A 19,529-nucleotide genomic window follows, 5' to 3' on the forward strand; every position below is an offset into this window, starting at 1 on the left:
CACTCCTTGAATGAATAAACAGGCTAAAAACATTAACCTCAGCCACACTGTGTCCAGTTGTAACAGTTGTCACTATATGAGTTTTCACCTATTACTGTATTACTGCCCTTGAGATGCAGCGAGTACCCCGCAGAAGTTCATTCCACAGGCTTCTGTATCAGGCCTGGGTTCAAACCCTGGCGCTGTCCCTCCCTCTCTGTGACTTGGGGGAGACACCAACCCTTCAGTTTCTCAGCCCTAAAGCTGGCCTACTACCACATAACCTGAGCGGCCGTCATGCGGATGAGATAGCCACACCGCAAATGCTTAACAGTGCTGGGTGTAAACACCTAACAAATGGGGCTGTGGCTACTGCTACTGTCATCACTCCTGGCTTGCCTTAGGGGATGACATGGAACAAGTGATATTCCAGGTCTGGACATGTGGCGGCCTTTGGAATTCCAGGGACCTAAACCCAGAATTTCCCAATTCCCTGCCTTACAATCAACCGTGAGAAGGCAGAGCTGACAGGGCGCCCCGCTCTGGGTTTGCGCTTCTTTCAGAGAGATGGGCCCGGACCCTTCTCCACCTCTGCCCCTTCCCCCGCCCCTTGGGACGACCTAGTAGCTGCATTTCCTCCTTCCCTCACTGCAGGGGGATGAGGAGCAGCAGCCCCTGGATACAGGGCAGAAGAGTGCTCAGGACCAGAGAGGCCACGGGCGTGGGGCCCGGCCAACTCACTCCCAAGCTTCCCTATCAGTCATTAACCCAGTACTGACCCAGTGCCCTGGGTTTCCAGACCAGCAGCTCCGCAGTGCTCTCTGCTCTCATTTGTCAATCTCAGTCACCCTACTGCCCTCAGGGCACGTGAGAGGCCTGTGTGGCCTTGGAATGGATTCACCCCAGCAGGTCCCCTGAGGCCAACCCCAGGAGTGGCCTGGGAGCTGGTTTTGTGCAGAGAGTATGGGAACCAGAGGAAAGTCTGCTAGCCCCTCCCCCCGTCCCCCATTCTAGAATTCTTCCAATTCCACCAAGAGCCAGCCTGTCAGCCCTGTGGAGTGGAGCTAAGCTACAGTAGAAGGAAAAGCCGGCCTCCTTTCATTGTACCTCCTCAGGGAGCTACTGAGAACGTGCCCAGAGAAGAGATCATAGTGGGCAGGAGGGCTCCTCAGCTGGGACCAGCGAGGGGCCTGACGGGCGGCCGGCTTCCGGCCACTGACCCCCACGCAGGTCAGTGCACTGAGCTGCCACTGACTGTCAGCGGCGGAGGACTGAGGAGATACTAAAAGTCTTGTCTTCACAGACAACAGAACCACAGCGAGGTCGAAACATGCACATAATGCACAGGAACAAAACCGGAAAGACATGACCCAAATTGTTAATGGGGCTTCCCTCTGAGGGGTGATTCTTATTTTCTTAACTATATTTTTCCGTGTTCTTCAAATTCTTTACAATGAGCGTGGGACACTTTCATGATGGGGGGAAGAGAGGGAGATACGTTTAAAAGTGTTTTGAAGAAAGAAAACTGAATAATACACTGAAAGATACTGAGGAGGTGAAAGAAGGGCCTGCCCAGAAGCGAGCCAGGCCTCTCCTCGGCAGCCTGAGAGCTGAGGACCCTCCCTGCTCAGGGAAGGCTTTGGAGGTAAGGGCAGGGGTGCCAACGGGCAGAGGGCCACAGCCGGGGACCTTTCCAGAACCTTCTCACCCGAGGACCTCAGGAGCTACAGCTGCTGATGCCGCCAGTGCCCTCCGCTCTTCCTCTGGTTCTGGCTGCTGCCAGCTGTTCTCATTCACTCAGTTAACAAATATTTGTTAAGCACTCACCATCATGTGCCCAACACAAACACCTAACTGTGAACAATGACCAGGGCGCCAAAAGGCCAACACCGCCACATGAGCCTAGTGTGGCTGGTCGGGGAGGGGGTCCCGAGGACGTGGCCTCTGACTAAGAGGCAGGCAGGTGGGGGGACAGAGACCCCAAGAAGGGAGGAGGACAGCACAGAACCTCTGAGGGGTAGAAAGAAGGGCCGTGCGGCTGGCGTGCCGAGAGCACAGGGCGGCCGGTCTGGCTGAGGCTGGAGATCAGCTGGGGCCTCGAAGGGCGAGTGAAGGATGTGGCTGTTTATCCGAAGGGCAACGGAGAGCCTAGGAGGGCTATGAAGAGGATGGGCAGGGTGAGAGCAGCACTTAGAAATGAACTGGAGATGATTTCAGCTGGATGCCGAGAGGCCAGGGTGACAGCAAACCCAGCTGGGGTGGTGGTGGGAGCGAGAAGGCCATCTCCCAGAGCCCTGGAGAGCTGGGGGCAGGAAGCAGCCGCCTGTTCCATTCCCGGGAGGATCCGGGCTGAGGAGCCGAGGGATGGGGCCCTTACACAGATTTGAGTACGTCTCCTGTCACCTCACTGGCGTCCTCACTGAGGAGAGCGTCAGGGCAGGATTAGCTACTCCAAGATCCCTTCCTGCTCTGACTGGCCTGGGCTCCAGCCTCCCAGCACTGTTCTGGTCTTAGTGATTCCTGGCTGCGACACACACACGTCTGGGCAGCAAATGTGGCACCTGGCACTGCTTGGCAGGAGGCCAACTAACACAAACAGCCCCCACATTCCTGGGCCCGACAACTCCATCCAAGCCCCCCAAACTTCTGACACCCAGCTCTCGCCGCCAGCACACCAGCCTGTGCCTCAGTGGCCCTGCTGTGGGGGGGTGTGGTTACGGGACGTGCACTGGACACCGCTACTCATACCCTTTTCTTTTTAAGCAGAACTGAGACTGGGACATGGGCCAGCCCTTTAAAGTTCACAAGACGCCTTCATGTACATGACCTCACTTAGTGTGTTGAGCACCTACACTGGACTATTTCATCCTAACACTCCGGTGAGCCTGAGAGAAGCTCTAACTCCTGCTGCCATATGAACAAACTGGGTGAGGGGACAGAGGCTGTTGGCAAGGTGAGGGGCAGCGCACCGAGGGGTGGCCAGGCCTAGTGAGGGGGAACAGAACTCGGATTGGCCCAACTCTAATTGGAGGGGAGGAAGGCAGAAATGGGGGTCAGCAGGGCAGAGTGACTTCTGAACCTCCCTGAGGGGAGAGGAGACACAGAAGAGCCCTACAGCTAAGTTCTGTCCAGGAGAAACTGTGACTCCCAAATTTAAATTTCACCTAAAAGTGATCATGTCCTTTGACCTTGTAATTCCTCTCACAGGAAACTGTACCAGGCTGTTCAATGCAATGTCATTTACAATAATGAAATCAATTTTTATAACAACAAAAAAATATTTTTAATAATGAAAAGAAAACAGAAATGACTCAATGTCCAATAATAAAGGAATGGATAATAAATTAGGGCACCCCCAGAAAATGGAGTATTATCCAGCCATTAAAGTCATGTTTCCATAGAATATTTAATAACTTGTTAAGTGAATAATAGCAGAATACAAAACTACAGAGACAGCATGGTTCCCATAAAAATGACTAGAGAGGGACTTCCCTGGTGGTGCAGTGGTTAAGAATCGCCTGACAATGCAGGGTACATGGGTTCAAGCCCTCCCTGGTCTGGGAAGATTCCACATGCCGCGAAGCAACTAAGCCCGGGCGCCACAACTACTGAGCCCACGTGCCACAACTACTGAAGCTCGTGCGCCTAGAGCCCATACTCTGCAACAAGAGAAGCCACCACAATGAGAAGCCCGCGCACTGCAACGAAGAGCAGCCCCCGCTTGCCGCAACTAGAGAAAAGCCCACGCATAGCAACAAAGGCCCAATGCAGCCAAAAAAAAAAAAAAAGGCTAGAGAAAGAACGAAGTTTCCTTGTACGAATAGGGTGGTAGGTGATTTATTATTTTTATGTTGCTCTACTTTTAAAACTTTCTGTACTGAACATGTATTACAGTCATCTTACTTGACTCACCAAAGCATGGGATACATTGCTGGATCCTTTCTCCTTTACGTCTTTTCTTCACTTGGCTCCCAGGTTTTCCTCTGACCTCAATGGCTGCTCCTTATCAATCTCTTTTGCTGGTGCCAGTCAGCAATTTTCTTCCCAATCTCTAAAGGTCTCTTTCATTCTCCATCTACATTCCCTCCCTGCATGATCTTATGCTGGCTCATGGCTCTCAACACCTTCAATATGCTCTTGACTCCCCTATTTATTTCTCCATTCCCAGCTTCTCTGAGATCTCCACATGGATGCCCATTGATATCACAAGCCTAACACATCCAAAACCAAGCCTTTGACATTTCCCCTAAAGTCTTTCTCATCTCAGTAAGTGGCAACTCCAACCTTCTAGATGATCAGGCCAAAATGTAAGAGTCAGCAAATCTGGTTGCCTCTGCTTTTAATAAACACCCAGGATCTAATCACCTCCACTGCTAGGATCCTGGTCCAAGTCAACATCATCTCTTGCCTGGATTACTGCAACAGCCTCCTAACTGGCTTCTCTGCTTCTGGCTTCACTCCACTACTCTCCACACAACAGTCAGACCGATCCCTTTAAGTCCGATTCTGTTCCTCCTGTGATCACATCCCTCCAGGCACTTCCTGCCCATCTTTACACTGGCTTGGAGGCCTTCCAGAACTGGTGCCCCTGCCTGCTACCTTCCTCCCAGGATACTAGGCACCAGGCACATGGCCTCCCTTCTGGTCCTGAACGAAACAGGCATAGCCTGCCTCAGGGCCTTTGCAGCTGTCCCCTCCAGCTGAAAATGTTCTTTCCCCATGGCTTGCTGCCTCACCTCTCAGGACTTTGCTCAAATGTGACAGTCAACCTGACCACCTGATTTAAAATCACCCCAGCCCACCCTTGGGTACTTCTATTTCTCTTCCCTGCTTCAATTTTCTCTGTAGCTCTTACCACCATCTGGAGAGAGAGAGAGAGAAAGAGAGAGAGAGAGAATGCGCATGCGCATATACACAAATATTTATATACATACACATACATGTATGTATGTACCTATACATATGTGTGTGTACTTTTTTACTCATTTGTTAACTGCTTGTCTCTCCCCAAAAGAATATAACTCTACGAGCCAGAGATTTTCATCTGTTACAATCACACTGATCCTCAAATCTTAGAGAGGAGTGACTGGCAGACAGTAATTGTCCAACAAATCTTGCTGAATAAATGGATAACTTCTTACAGTTGGAAAAAAGCTTTTCGTTCCCAGCCCAGCCTGAAGTAGCCCCGTGGATATCATTTGTCCTCAGGCTTCAGTTTTCACGGGGTATTCGAGGCTACTCTCCAGACCATTCCAGTCAAAAGAGGAGCTTATCAGGATTACGATCAATTGGTAGAAATGGGTGGAGGGGAAAACACAGAGTCCAGAAGCAGCTGGCTGAGGGGGCCTAGCTGTGGTCCCGGCAGCTCTTCTGCTAATCTGCAAGGTGACCTTGGGGGAGATGGTTCATTCTTCTTGGCTCCATTGTCCCCATGAGGAAGGAGTGTTGGGCGTGTCAACACACTTTGACTCTAAAATCCTCGCACAGGGTAGACCTAGAGAGCACAGCCCAATGGAGGGAGGCCCAGGCCATTCACAGGCCTCAGCTCCTCTCGGGGCAGGGGTAGGGAGGTAGTTACCAAATCCTCAGGAGCCTTTAACGTGTTTACACTCCAGTCCAGGAGGAAGATGAAACCAGTACCTGCAACCACCTTGGGGAAGGCTGCACACAAACAGGGGAAGGGGAGGAGGGCGGCTGAGTCCTTGGGGAGGAAATGGTCTCTTGCTGGAGGCCTCAGGGAACGGTCAAGGCCAAGGAGAGCTGGGTTATCCAGAAATGATCTTAATAGTAAAATATGCTCATTAGAAAAAACACTTAAGGGTTCAGAGAAAAAAGTAAAGTCAAGGAATGGGCAGATGGCTTTTGTTTACACAGGCTGAGGGGTAGGGTGTTCTAGGTAGGGGGAATGCAGGCTCCTAGGCCCAGGAGATGGGGGTGGAGAGAGACACAGCAGAGCTGGGTGGCGGGGACCGGAAAAGGCTGGGAAAGCCAGGATGCAGGCCAGGAGTTGGTCTGCCTTCAGGGTGGGAGCTCTCAACCACTCCAGGGTCCTGCTTCTCACTTCCATTCCTGAAGCCCTCTAATGCTACAGTCTCCCGTATCCTGGGGAGTGGACCCTCCATCCAACTAATTTCCATTCCTGGTCCTGTCCTGTCTGACCTCTGGTCACCAAGTCTCAGCCTGCACCTTCCTCCTCCCCAAAGCCATCTTCTCCAGACGAAGCGAAGCCTCTCCTTACTGCAGCTTTGTCATTGGAAGGTTTCTCGACCCCTCCTCCTCCTTGGTTTATCATGCTCTCTCCCTGTGCAGCTCCTGAAACCCCCAATAATCAAGGTGATGAAGCCAAGTGCTGGAAGGGCAACACTTTAAATCTCAGGAGCACATTTTCCTTCTCTCTTTTCTCCTAAATCAGTGAGGGGCCAAAGTGTCATGAGATGCTTTCCTCTAGGCGTTTATTAACCTTTGGATAAGGCAATTCAACAAATGATAGCAACTGCCCAGGTCCTGCTGAAATCCAGACCCCAGCATGACTCCTCTCTATCTGGAGGTGAGAAGGTAGTGGGACATAGTGGAGAAAGCACTGGTGCTGGACTACATGACAAGTATACTCCCAGCTCTGTCTTTACTATGCTGTGTACCTCTGGGCAACCTTCTAACCTCTCTGTGGCTCAGTTATCCCATCTGTAAGATGGAACTAATATCCACATGCCTTCCGAATGGAAGCAGCCAAGCTCAGAGGAGACATTAAATATGAAAAACATTTGTATTATACAAGTTATATGCCAAAATGTTAATGATAGCTATCCCTTAGGGGTAATTTTGATTTCTTCCCTTATTGCTTATCTGGTTTTTCTATAATGAATATGTGCTGTGTTTAGTAAGCAAAATAAAGCAAAGAAAAAGTTTTAAAAGCATGATACAAACATGAGATATTGTTATTTTAGAGAGTAGCAAGATGAAGCAGGAAAGCTGAGGAAGTCTACCTCAAGACACAACATTCTGGCACGTGCATGTCATGGGATCCTCCGCCGACCCTGCAGGTGGCACAGATGTGGTGCCACAGCAGGACGGCCGGAACACACGGCTGGGAGGAAACAGCGAGTAGTCGAACTGCATGTCTGCCTCACGCCCATTTTATGGGACTGCAACACAGAGCTGACAGACGCCTGCCCAACAACATAAACAACCGTGGAGGGTTTAGAATGGGAAGGAGGGAAGGAGGAGTGTGATGGTGGGGAGATCAACAGTCTTTACACGATTGTAGTTGTAGTTGTTTTTAAAACAAGCATCAATGTCTTTTGTAATGAAGCTGAGTAGAAAAGCCAGGAGTCTCCTTCAAAAACGCCTTGCTTTCTCCCTAACACAAGCTCTGGGCCTCACTTGAGAGAAATCAGCTCAGGAACTAAGGGTGAGTACTGACAGCAGGAAGCAAAGCAAAGCAAAGCGAAGCTCACCCGGTGGTGAATTCAAAGGCATTTTCAGTACTTGCTTTCTGTTCTCCCTTTCCGTTTCGAGTGCACACCTGTCTGTTTGCTTTCTAAAGTCCCAGATAAGGGCCTAGTTAACAAATATTTGGAAAGCATGAAGTCTCCCAAAGAGGAAAGGGAGAACCAGAGGTGAGGGGGTGAAAGGACAAAAAACAAGAGTTATCAAATCTCAGGGAGCCCAGAACAGACTTTTTAAACATTGAAGCACCTTGGAGAGTCAGAAGAATGGCCCATGCCCTCACCTTCCAATTCTCATAATATTCTGACAGCAGCTTCCGGATTTTACACCTGCATGACAGCTTGCAAGAGCTCTGAGGGAGAAAACTGGTCAAAACCCTGCAATCTCACTCCTTAAGACTCAGGAGCCAGGAGGAGGGGTGTGTGGGAAGAGATGGAGAAACTCCAAGATTGAGTGATTTAGTAATGACACTTGGGGAATTCATTCAGGGAGCGGAAGGCCTCACACGTTTGGTCATGTCAGGTTCCCAGTAAGGGTTCCAGCCTCACCCGGAAGGAGGATAGAAGGGGCTCCCTCAAAAGAATCATGTAAAGCACCGCTGCTGTTCCTTGAGTGTTACAACCAGCGGAGGTGGGGGATCTGTTCACACCGCTTTCCCTCCGGGCTTCGCTCTCCAGGGCCCCCTCGGCCCCTGCCTGCCCGGCTGCCGGAGCCCTGGAGGTCCCTCCAAAAGGCAGGGCCCAAGGAGGCCATGAACCAGGGGCAGAAGAACTTCCCAGAACTCCCCGCAGGGCCCACACAGCACGGCCTGCTCTTTGCTGGGCTGCTTTGGCCCAGGTCCTGAATTCGGTCTCTTCCCTCTGGAGGCCTGTGGGGATGAACAATGTAGGGAGAAGCAGCTGGAACTCGGGGAGGCTGACTCTCCTGGACTCTCAGCTCTAACAGCAACAGGAAAACATGGCCTTGACAAACCATGTCCGGATTCAGTTGGAGCCACTGTTTTCCTCAAAACAACTGCTCTGGGGAAGGACACCATTAAAGTGTGAGGACAGACGCTACTCACCGAGCACGCAGGTGCTACTTGCCTGGGGAGAGGCGCTAACCGGGAAGGTGACAGGCCGGGGGGCCGGCAGGGGCCGTCCTGGGGAACTCTGGAGCTGCTGCCCGGCCCTTCTCCCTAGCTGCCTGCTCCAGAACCTCCGCCCCAATCCTGAGGCGACCAGAGTAAGTACGTGGTGTCTCCCCACCCACAGTGACCTGCTTGGCAAGGCTCTATGCACCTTTCCCCCATCAATACTTCCTGTCCCCCACCCCGGCCCCCAGGCACCCAGGCAGGCTGAGGCACTGCCTACCCCCATCCCTCCGGACCGTCCTGGGCATTCATGGGCCAATGTGGGGATCCTGGGCAGCAACCCGAACATGGGCCAAGGCCAGTGACCTGAGGCCCGCACCTCCCTCCCTGGACAGGCGGGGCCGGACCGGCACCTGCAGCTCACCTCTGTCACACCCATGCGAAAGCCTTTATTCCAAGGGTGGTGGAGGAGTGCCCGACAGCCCACTGACCTTCCTGCAGAGCCGCCTGCCACGTGCGGAGAGGAGCCCAGGTGGGACAGGCACCCCCTCTTCCCTCTCTCCCCACATCCTCCAGGTGCTGGTGTTCTTTTGCTTCTGAGCACTAGTGCCTGGTGCCACCCTAACAGTGACCAGCCACGCCAGACAAGGCGGACTGGGGTGAGGGCAAGGGCAAGGGCAGGGCTTTGGCCCAGCTAGAGCTGAGTCTGAACCCCAGCTCTGCCACTCACTAGCTGAGTGGCCTTGGGCAAATTGCTTCATTTCTCTGAGTGACGATTTCCTTATAGGTACAATCGCCCAGCCCAGAGAGATGACATAACTTGTCTACAGTCATGGGGAGAGATGGTTGTAGAGCTGGGTTCCCAGTGCCGGTTTCCTGGCTCTCAGGGCTTTTCTGACTACACCAAGATGTTTCTCAATAGCAGGTGCAACTGACAGAGAAATTGTCTCTTTTCCAACATGGCTGTCAGTTATTCCCAAAAGTCAGTGAAAAGTTCCTTCCAAAGTTCTCTGCCTTAAAACAAAAGTAGCCTTCACAGACACCAACCTACCAGGTGACTAAAGTCAGCATCACCTTTATAGGGGCAACTGGCATCATCGTGCCTCCTTATGCGAAGTAACAGGAAGCACTCATCACCTCTGCGGGCTCCCATAAGAAACGTTAACCGCAACCTGATCACAGGGAAACCAGAGAACAAATATGGAATGTGGATGATCTATGACATAATGTTAAGCAAACGTAACACTGTTAGCAATTGGTGAACCTCAGTAAAGGAAATACGAAAGTTCATTGCACTCTCCTGTCAACTTTTCTGTAGCTTTGACCTTTTTTAAAATAAAAAATAGAAAGGAAAAAGGCTATTCTGCTTTCAGCTCATCGCATGGCTCTGAGCCAACGAAGACTCAGTTGTGTCATGTTCAATTCTCTCCCCAGTAAGTGTCCGGAATATAAAAATCCAAGCTTCTCTGCATGTCGTTCAAGGCTTAGCACAACACAGATCTCAGAGGTTTCCAAGCTCATCTTCCACAAGCCTCTACAACCTGAATCATCTTCGTCAGCCAAAGCTGTTTATACGCTGCTTCCAGCCACTGGTTGGAAACCCATCTGTTCAGCCAGCAACTTTCAAGGAGCACCCTCCATGGACCAGGCACCCACCTTGGGTCAAGTGCTAAGGGGGTCCCAGAGACACTGTGCTGTACGAGACACAGCAGCTGCCCTGGGGAGCTCACCAGCCAGGAAACCCTATGACGCTCGGCTTTCGTCAAGTCCTGCCTTGTGACATCTCTCGATTAGTATTTCTATGCAAGACTTCCTTCCCAACATTTCTTGGGAAATTTATGTATTACTGAATCCCAAAGCCTGAGAAACATCAATTGAGTATTTGGGAAAAGGTATTATAATCCTCTTGTGAGAATTAAAGCCTAGCAATCAACCTAGGGATGTTACTGGTTCAAAGGAATCCACTGCTTCAAGTCAAATCAAGAGCAAGAAACTAACATGCAGAGTTGAAGGTTAAGGCTAACATCTTTGGGAACCAAGACAGGAGTGCATAGGAAAGAAGTGACAAGAATTTAATCAAGTCCTCCTTGAAGCCACTGCCATGTTGTAAGTGTGTATTCTTGGCCTGCTCTGTTGCTAACAGTCATTCTTGCAAATATGTATTAACGTATTTATATACATAGTATATACAAATTCTCCCAGCGGTATTCTAAGAAATAAGTTTGGAGGCAAAGTAAGTCCTTAAATTGGCAATTTTGACACGTGATTCTGTGTACTACTGTTAACGTTGTTAGGAGATCCACGAGTTAGGTTATTAAAATACTACCCAATAATGTTTACTGGCATTTTCTAGCATTTGACTATTTGCTATAGAAGAAATACAAAGAAATGATGAGTATGTGGAATTCTAGGACACAAAATCAGAGACATCTAAAATGTGAATTAGTAAAAGCAGTCTTGATTAGAAAAAGCAATAGTTAAACCAAAACTGGGGCAAGCAAAGCGTTTTCATCACTAAAAAAGGAAATGAGTTTATACAAAATGTAGCATGTACCTCCATGCCCAACCTGAAGATATTTTGGACACACCCTTAACAAGTCAACCAACATCAACGCAAAATGAAAGAAATTTTTCTACATTCGGAACACTTGTCTATATCATGGAAAATTTTTCTACATTACAACATTTCATGAAACAAAGATCAAGATTATCAGAAAGGGTAATTAATGCTTTGTGTATTTTATTTTATTTTGGCCTTGCCGTGCGGCTCGTGGGATCTTAGTTCCCCGACCAGGGATTGAACCCAGGCCCATGGCAGTGAAAGCACCGAGTCTTAACCATTGGACTGCCAGGGAATTCCCATGCTTTGTGTATTTTAAAATTTCATTTTAGACCCACACAAATATGACCAACTGATTTTTGACAAAAGTGAACAGCAATTCAATAGCGAGAACTCAACGAATGGTGATGAAACAACTGAAACAACTCAAATGCAAAAATTAAAAATAGGAAAACCTTGACCTATGTTTTATACCTTTTATAAAAATTAAGCTAAAAATGGATCATAAATCTAAATATAAATTAAAAGACCATAAACTTTTAGAAGAGAACATAGGAGAAAAACTTTGTGACCTTGGGTTAAGTTCTTAGATGTAACATCAAAAGCACAATTCATATTAGAACATTTTTTGATAAACTGGACTTCATCAAAATTAAAGACTTATGCTCTTCAAAAGACACCATTAAGAGGATGAAAAGTTAAGCCAGCTTCTGGGGTGCTGGAAATGGTTGCAGCTGGGTGATGTTTTTGTGGAGTATATAAACGTGAGACTAAGACTAGTCTTAAGTAACTAGTCTTAGTTACTTAAGACTAACGCAGACTACACACTCCAACTGTGGTATGTTATACCCCTTATAAAGCAAGCAAGAAAATAAATAAATGGCACATCCCCAGATTAAATAAATAAGTAAAATGCAATAGCAAGAAAGTGTGGAAAGGGCTATGGAGAAATACAGAAACTTTAGGAGCACACTGCAGGAGGCTTATCTGAGGAAGTGATATAAGCTGAGATTTGAAGGATGAGGGGTGTTAAGGGGGTGAGATGTCCCAGGTGGGGAGAACAGCCTGTGCTGAGGCCCAGAGGCAGACAGTGCCTGGTGTGCTAGAAAGTTTTGGGTGAACAGAGTGTAGAGTTCTGAAGGGATGAGAGACGCGATTTCAGACACTCACCTTCTCTCACTGTGTTGTTTTAGAAGCCCACCAGTGAGTCTCTGCCTTTCTCTGCTCTAATTCTACCCACCCCCTTGCCTCAGAGTTAAGTCCACCCTTAGAAACTAGGAAGTCAAGGCTGCCCATGTCCGGGCCCTTTATCTATCCTTCAGAGAACTGAACACCTCAGCGAAAGGGACAGCTCGCCATTCCCAGATGGGCTCTGCGTTCTCAGCCGACTTGCCTGGCTCTCCTTGGCCTTCCCTGGGAGTGCCTTTCCCAACCTGCTGGTCTGGCTGAAAGAAGTGCCATAACACCTACTCCAGAATCATCCCTGCTTCTCCCAAGTTGGAAATATTTCTTCCTTTGAAGTGGCCACCTCTTGTGTGGCCTCCATCACCCAGCTAGCTGTACCCTCGCCCTCTTCAAGGGCAGTCTCTGTCTTCCTCCTTTTGGCATCTCCCCTGTGGGACAGTTGTACATAGTCAGTTCCCAAATCAATCCCATAAACGATTTTTTTAATTGAATGAGGCTCTGGCTAGAGGGAGGGGGAAGGGTGCCACGGGGGATCATAGCAAAGGCTGCCTGGGAAAGTGTCAAGACTTTGGTGCTTCCAAATTCCCGACAGTTATTAACTTTCAGGATTCGGGAATGAGGAATAGAATTTCCTGGGAATTCCCAAAATTGTAAATTACTCTATAACTTTCATAACACTTTATTTATGAGTTTTTAAATAAGAATGAGAGATCATAATAAACTGAATTATTTTTCTGTGAAAAAGTTTCAGAGGTTTTACTATAAAAGAAAATAAAAACATATAGTAGTAAATGCATGCATAATTTATTATTACTAGGAACAATATAATGTGACAGGATTACACATTTTATTAACATGTAAAAGTTATCTCTACCTGATATAGATATTTGATAATAGAAAATGTTAATGAAGAAAACATTAACATAAAATGAAAAAAATAAAAATCATTTAATGATTTAAGGATAGTACCACAAATATTGAATATTTAAAAGTTATTCTTAAAGTGAAATTAAAATTTTTTATTTTTAAATTTCCAGACACTAAAATTCACCCTTTCTGGTGTGCAGTTCTGTGAGTTTTGGCAAACTCATAGTGATTAACCACTGCCATAATCCAGATAAAGAACTGTGCCATCACCCCCTAAAGACAATGACATTCCCTTGTGCCACTCCTTTGTAGTAAACCTGCTCACATCATTTATCATTTACTCCTGGTCTGTTCTCTCTTCCTGTAGTTTTGCCTTTTCCAGGATGCCATATAAATGGAATCATAAGTATATGGCCTTTTGCCCCTTCATTCTAACCCCAGCAATAGTCCCCCAGAACCTGAGGAAGTGGGAACAGTTGGCAGCTTAGTGGGAGTCTCTGGGATGGGAGCCACGTGTTTGAAGAGCCAAGTTCCAGACCCACAGACAGTTAGAGACTGGTGGCAAGAGTGCAGCCTGTTCCTGGACACGCCATGGCACTGCCAGGAGATACTGCTCCAGGAATGGGGTTGTCATTGGGAGGGATGTTTCTGACCAGGCACCTGGCATCAGCTACACTGTGCTGTCCCTGGCAGCTTGTAACAACGTGAACATTTGCGAGTAGTAAAATCAGGAAGGGCCTTGGATAGCACAACCAAGAGTCTGGGTTTTTATGGTAGCAGGGACTTTTTGAAGAGTCCTAAGCCTGGAAGTAGATGTGACCAGATTTGTGGTCTGGCTGCAGACTGGGGAGGGGGCAAAGAATGGAAGCCGGGGGCCTCTGAGAGACTTTGGAGTAATTCAGATGAGAAAGGAAGAGGGTAGGTCAGGGAGGTGTTTGGCACTTGGATGACAGTACTTGGTTCATTTGGTACTTGGATTATTTGGATCTTGGGGAGACACTGGGGGATGAGGGGATAGCTTCAAGGAGTCTAACTTCAAGAATGAGACCCCAACCCAGGATCCACCCAAACATAAGGCAGGAAGGCAACAGCAGAATCCACCACACTGTCACCTGGCTGCAGGAGTTTGTTGGTTGACCCTGAAGGTCCTGTGACTCCTCAAAGTCAAGGGTGAGGCTTCAGAATGGGCAGCCCTGGAGATGAGATGGACAGACAGACAGACAGGCCCCTGCAGACAGGTTGCTGCAGTCTTTCTCCCCATGTCCAGCACATGGTTGTTTCTGGCCCCAGGAAGCCCTGCCTTGTGCTGCGTGGAGCCGGGAAGAGAGCAGCTCCTTGGAGGTCCTTGTCCTTCTGCTTTCCCCCTCCAGTTGCTTCTCCCAACCTTGGGTTTGCATATTTGTCTGGAGGCGGGGAAGCCAGGCCACTCCCAGGCCTAGACCCATTTGGGCCACTTGGCAGGGTGGGTGGTATTGACCAAGTACTGTCAGCCCCCTGCCTCACCTAGCCAGGTCCGTGGTGTCCTTGAGGAAGCCCCTCCTTTAGGAAGCAACCAACCCCCACCCCGCCCAGTGGGGTCAGGTGTGTCGGCTGGGCTTCACTTGAGCTTCTCAGCCATAAAATGGGGCCACACCCCTGCCTGACAGGCTAGTGAAAGGGCATGACAATGAATGCTCAGGGCAAACTGTTGCGTACTATACAGAGTATAACAACCACCAGTGAGAAGTTGCCTTTGGCTCTCCAAGGTTCCCCACCACCTCCTCTTGCCCACCAATCTATGAGGTCCTTTGCCTCCATCTCACAGTGCAAGAGCACTGCCACCACCTTCTTGAAGCCCTCTCCTCCAGGCGCTCTGCCCTCTGCTGCCTGCTTTTACTTTACCCACCCCTGAAACCTCCCTTACACACACCTTTCCCTGGGTTTGTCCTTGGCTGGCTTCCCTTCTCAATGCACAAACCACCCACTGGGGTTTTCGCAAACTGTGACTGCATCTTCCATCTCCGTCCTGGGCTGCTCTCCTACTGACGGTCTCAACACCCCACGGAGGCCTCGTAGGGCCTCCTAATGCATCCAAAATGCAATCGGTGATCTTTGTGTCGGGCCTCAGGCATCCCTGACCCTTGTGCCCAGCAGTGCCTGGCAGGTGGCATGTGCTCAGTTTGTGTTTGCGGAGCTGATCACCACGTGCTTCTTTCCTCTCCTGCCACCTTCCACCTGTGACTCCTCCAATGCTCCTTGTGCCGTCAATGGGACACCATCTCCTAGTCACACAGGCTGAAACACCGGCACCGTCGGGTCCCTCCTCACCACCGACTTTTCAACCATCCACTGTCCCCTTCCCCTGACTCTGCTGCTGTCCTGGCTCAGGCCCTGCCCACCTCTCACCTGGACCTGCCTCTAGACACTCTCTTGCTCCAGTCCAACCTCCCTACTCCTGCTGGTGACATTCCTAAGCCCAGGCATGATTTGTCACACCCCTGCCTACAAATCTCTGCAGCTCTCTTGTGCCCAAAGAATAAAATTCCAACTCCTTAAATGCAGTATCCAAGGCCTCCCACATTCTGGCCCCAACCTGTCAGTCCAACCACAGTGGGGAAAAAGCAGCGAAAATAACTGACATATACCAAGTGCTTCCTACGTGCCTCTTAATCCTTATAATAATCAGGACTACAATTTGACAGAGGAGGAAACCAAGGACAGGAGGGTTAAGTAACTTGCCCAGGGTCACAGTCCAAACTCATAAGGAGTGTCCTGGGTCAGAACTAACAACCTTTTAATCCTTCAGCCTTCCCTGAAAGATTAAATCTTTAAGGCTGGGATATGCCTTTAAAAAAAACCTTTGCAGCAGGCTCCACATTGCCTCCCTGACTTCGCAAAGGGCGAGGAGTGGAAGAGGAGAGAGGGCAACAGGTGTTTCTGAGATTGAAATCAAAGACACTGCGGGTTCTATAAATTATTCCTAAAATTCCCTTTTAGTTCCAAGAAGGAATATCAATGTTTAATGGTACAGAAATTTTATAGTAAACGGAAGTTGTATTTTCTTTACATACAATTAACTACAGCATTCTGAGATTCCTGATCAATCAATGTACACAAATATTCATACCAATTTTACAGGACCAATTTTACAGGAGAAGGATTTTACTACTCTCAAAGGTTCACGTTGTTACAAGCTGCCAGGGACAGCACAGTGTAGCTGATGCCAGGTGCCTGGTCAGAAACATCCCTCCCAATGATAACCCCATTCCTGGAGCAGTATCTCCTGGCAGTGCCATGGCGTGTCCAGAAACAGGCTGCACTCTTGCCACCAGTCTCTAACTGTCTATGGGTCTGGAACTTGGCTCTTCAAACATGTGGCTCCCATCCAAGAGACTCCCACTAAGCTGCCAACTGTTCCCACTTCCTCACGTTCTGGGGGACTATTGCTGGGGTTAGAATGAAGGGGCAAAACCACAAAAACATGATGATAACGATAAAAGGGAGAGAGCAGAGGAGAGGGCACAGGAGAACTGAACATCAGAGAAGAACACTGGTGTGATAAATTCCGGAGGCTGCTCGGGTGCCCACTGGCTGGTGGGTGAGGTGTGCTTCCTCATGCCTTCCTCCATTCTGCCCCACTTACCCTTACTCAGTACTGTATTTGTTTGCTTATCTATGTCTCCTCTCTGGAATGGGGGCTCCTTGACTGGTCCTAATAACTAGCAGACGGGAGGTGCTAAATTAACGCTGAAATGGTGGTGGACCTTGCAAATTGTTTATACAATATCTACTCTCTTCTTTTCCCTTAGTTACAAAATCCCAATTTTATTTCAGTTGGCAATGTATCCATCTAAAAGACTTCTCAGCCTCCCTTGCAGCTATGGGAGGCAAATGAAGGGAAGTGGGAGCTATTAGGTGGGACCTCCAGCAAAGCTCCTTAAGGGAGAGACAGTTAGCATATGTCCTTTTTATCTTCTCCCCACATCTTTCTGGAAACTTGACATGATGGCTGGAGCTCCAGCAGCCATCTTAGACCATATGCAACCCCGGGGTTGGAAGCCATGCACTAAGAATGGCAAAGCAGAGAGACCATACCTAGATTGTCTCCCCCAGATTTCTTTTAAAAACCTAATAGAGAATAAACTTCTAGTGGTTTAAGCCACTGCTATTTCTGGTCTCTGCTTACTGGCTGCCAGATGTAATTCCTAATGAATTCATGAATAAACCAATTAAACTTGGTTTTCTTAAATTACTCACTGCTGACTTGCAGTTCAAAGGCCAGTCACCACCTCTAACCTCTGGTCCTTGTAATATAATGATAATTTTCCATTAATTATGGACATCAGGAAGATGGAAGGACAAAAGCAATACAAGGAAGAGGTAGTACAAGGTGGAGAAGTAGAGGATGAAGATGATGAGCGACGGAAGCAGGAGAGGAAGTGGGAAAATGAGGGGCAGACAAGAGAGGGGACGTGGGGGGAAGGCAGGGTAGGAAGAGAGGGCAAAGGGTGCCAGAGTAAAGGAAAGGGGAAGATGAGGGGCAGGTGGAAACCAAGGAGAGATGATGGGGAAAGAAGGGAAAGGGAATGGAGTTAAAGTGTCCTCTGGCAACAGTCACTATTTAGAGAGCACTCACTGTGGGCTGGGCACAGTGCCAGATACTCTGTACCATTCTCTCTAATCCTCATCCTCCTGATGTAAGTATTATCATGCCCATTTTACAAATGAGGATGGGACTTCCCTGGTAGTCCAGTGGTTAAGAATCTGCCTTCCTTGGGCTTCCCTGGGGGCGCAGGGGTTGAGAATCTGCCTGCCAATGCAGGGGACACAGGTTCGAGCCCTGGTCTGGGAAGATCCCACATGCCATGGAGCAACTGAGCCCGTGAGCCACAATTGCTGAGCCTGCGCATCTGGAGCTTGTGCTCCGCAACAAGAGAGGCTGCGATAGTGAGAGGCCCGCGCACCGCGATGAAGAGTGGCCCCCGCTTGCCGTAACTAGAGAAAGCCCTCGCACAGAAACGAAGACCCGACACAGCCATAAATAAGTAAATAAATAAATAAATAAATGCATCATCACATTTAAAAAAAAAAAAAAGAATCTGCCTTCCAATGCAGGGGATGCGAGTTCGATCCCTGGTCGGAGAACTAAGATCCCACATGCCGCAGGGCAACTAAGCCCACGCACCACAACTAAAGAGCCCACGTGCTGCAACTACAGAGCCCACACACTCTGGAGCCCACACCACAACTAGAGAGAAGTCCGCATGCCACAACTAGAGAGAAGCCCGCACGCCGCAAGGGAAGATCCCCTGTGCTGCAACTAAGACCCGACGCAGCCAAAAATAAATAAATAAATAAATAAATAAATAACAAATGAGGTGGGACTTCCCTGGTGGCGCAGTGGTTAAGAATCCGCCTGCCAATGCAGGGGACACGGACTTGAGCCCTGGTCCGGGAAGATCCCACATGCCGCGGAGCAACTAAGCCTGTGCGCCACAACTACTGAGCCTGTGCTCTAGAGCCCGCGAGCCACAACTACTGAGCCCGTATGCCTAGAGCCCATGCTCCACAACAAGAAAAAACAACCGCAATGAGAAGCCCGCGCACCGCAACGAAGAGAAGCCCTCGCTCGCCGCAACTAGAGAAAGTCCGCGCACAGCAACGAAGACCCAAAACAGCCAAAAACAAATAAATAAATAAATTAATTAATTAATTAATTAAAAATTGAGGTAACTGTGGCTCTGACATATTAAATAACTTCTCCTGAGTCACAGAAAATGGAAGAGGCAGAAGACTTCCTTGAAGTAGCCTTGGGGTGGGGGGACATCATCCTCCCTTCTCTCTTTATCCTGCTGCCTGGAATGTGGGTTTGATAGCTGGATCCATGGCAGCCATTTTGGACAATAAGAACAACAGCCACACCCTAAGAATGACAAAGCAGGGAACTGGAAGGAACTTGGGTCCTTTACAACCTAGTGGAGCTTTCACAACTGCCTGAGACTAAAGATTACCTAAGCCACTTGGAGTCCCCATCCATAAATCCATCCATAACTGTTTCAGATCTCACTTTGCTCAATTTTCCTCTGATCTTCAATAGCAGATTCCAAAACCCACTCCCAGAGAGCCTGATTTAGCAATCACTCTTCTAGAAAAATGGCATCAGACTAGAAAAGGCAAAGAAATGATCCAAGAGCCCACAGGAAAAATCTTGATGCCTCAAAAGCAGCAAGCTGGTGATCTGCCCCTAGAAGACGAGACCTTGGAAATCAGCAAGTGACACCGTAAACCTATCATTATTTAAAGACATGGAAGAGAGGAGGAGTTCTTTTTCTTCCCCACTTATTTATTTTTTATAAATTTATTTATTTTTTAAGAAATTTATTTATTTATTTATGGCTGTATTGGGTCTTCTTTGTTGCGCACGGGCTTTCTCTAGTTGTG

General features: G+C 48.7%; 1 protein-coding gene across 7 annotated transcripts in view; it reads right to left on the reverse strand.

Moving 5' to 3' along the window:
- PPARD (peroxisome proliferator activated receptor delta) overlaps positions 1-19,529 on the reverse strand; it is a 77,237-nt gene that overhangs the window by 24,090 nt on the left and 33,618 nt on the right. The window contains exon 3 of one of the 7 annotated variants that reach the window (XM_036868554.1): positions 4,835-4,840. The exons of 4 other annotated variants lie outside the window; for them this stretch is intronic. The gene's annotated coding sequence lies outside the window, so the exon portion shown is untranslated. Of the gene's footprint in view, positions 1-3,891; positions 4,799-4,834; positions 4,841-8,921; positions 9,054-19,529 lie in introns of those variants that run through there. 2 more of the 7 variants (XM_036868558.1, XM_036868557.1) reach the window with 2 other exon arrangements.

Source organism: Balaenoptera musculus, chromosome 11, assembly GCF_009873245.2.
Source record: "Balaenoptera musculus isolate JJ_BM4_2016_0621 chromosome 11, mBalMus1.pri.v3, whole genome shotgun sequence".
In the NCBI taxonomy this organism is placed as follows: Eukaryota; Metazoa; Chordata; class Mammalia; order Artiodactyla; family Balaenopteridae; genus Balaenoptera; species Balaenoptera musculus.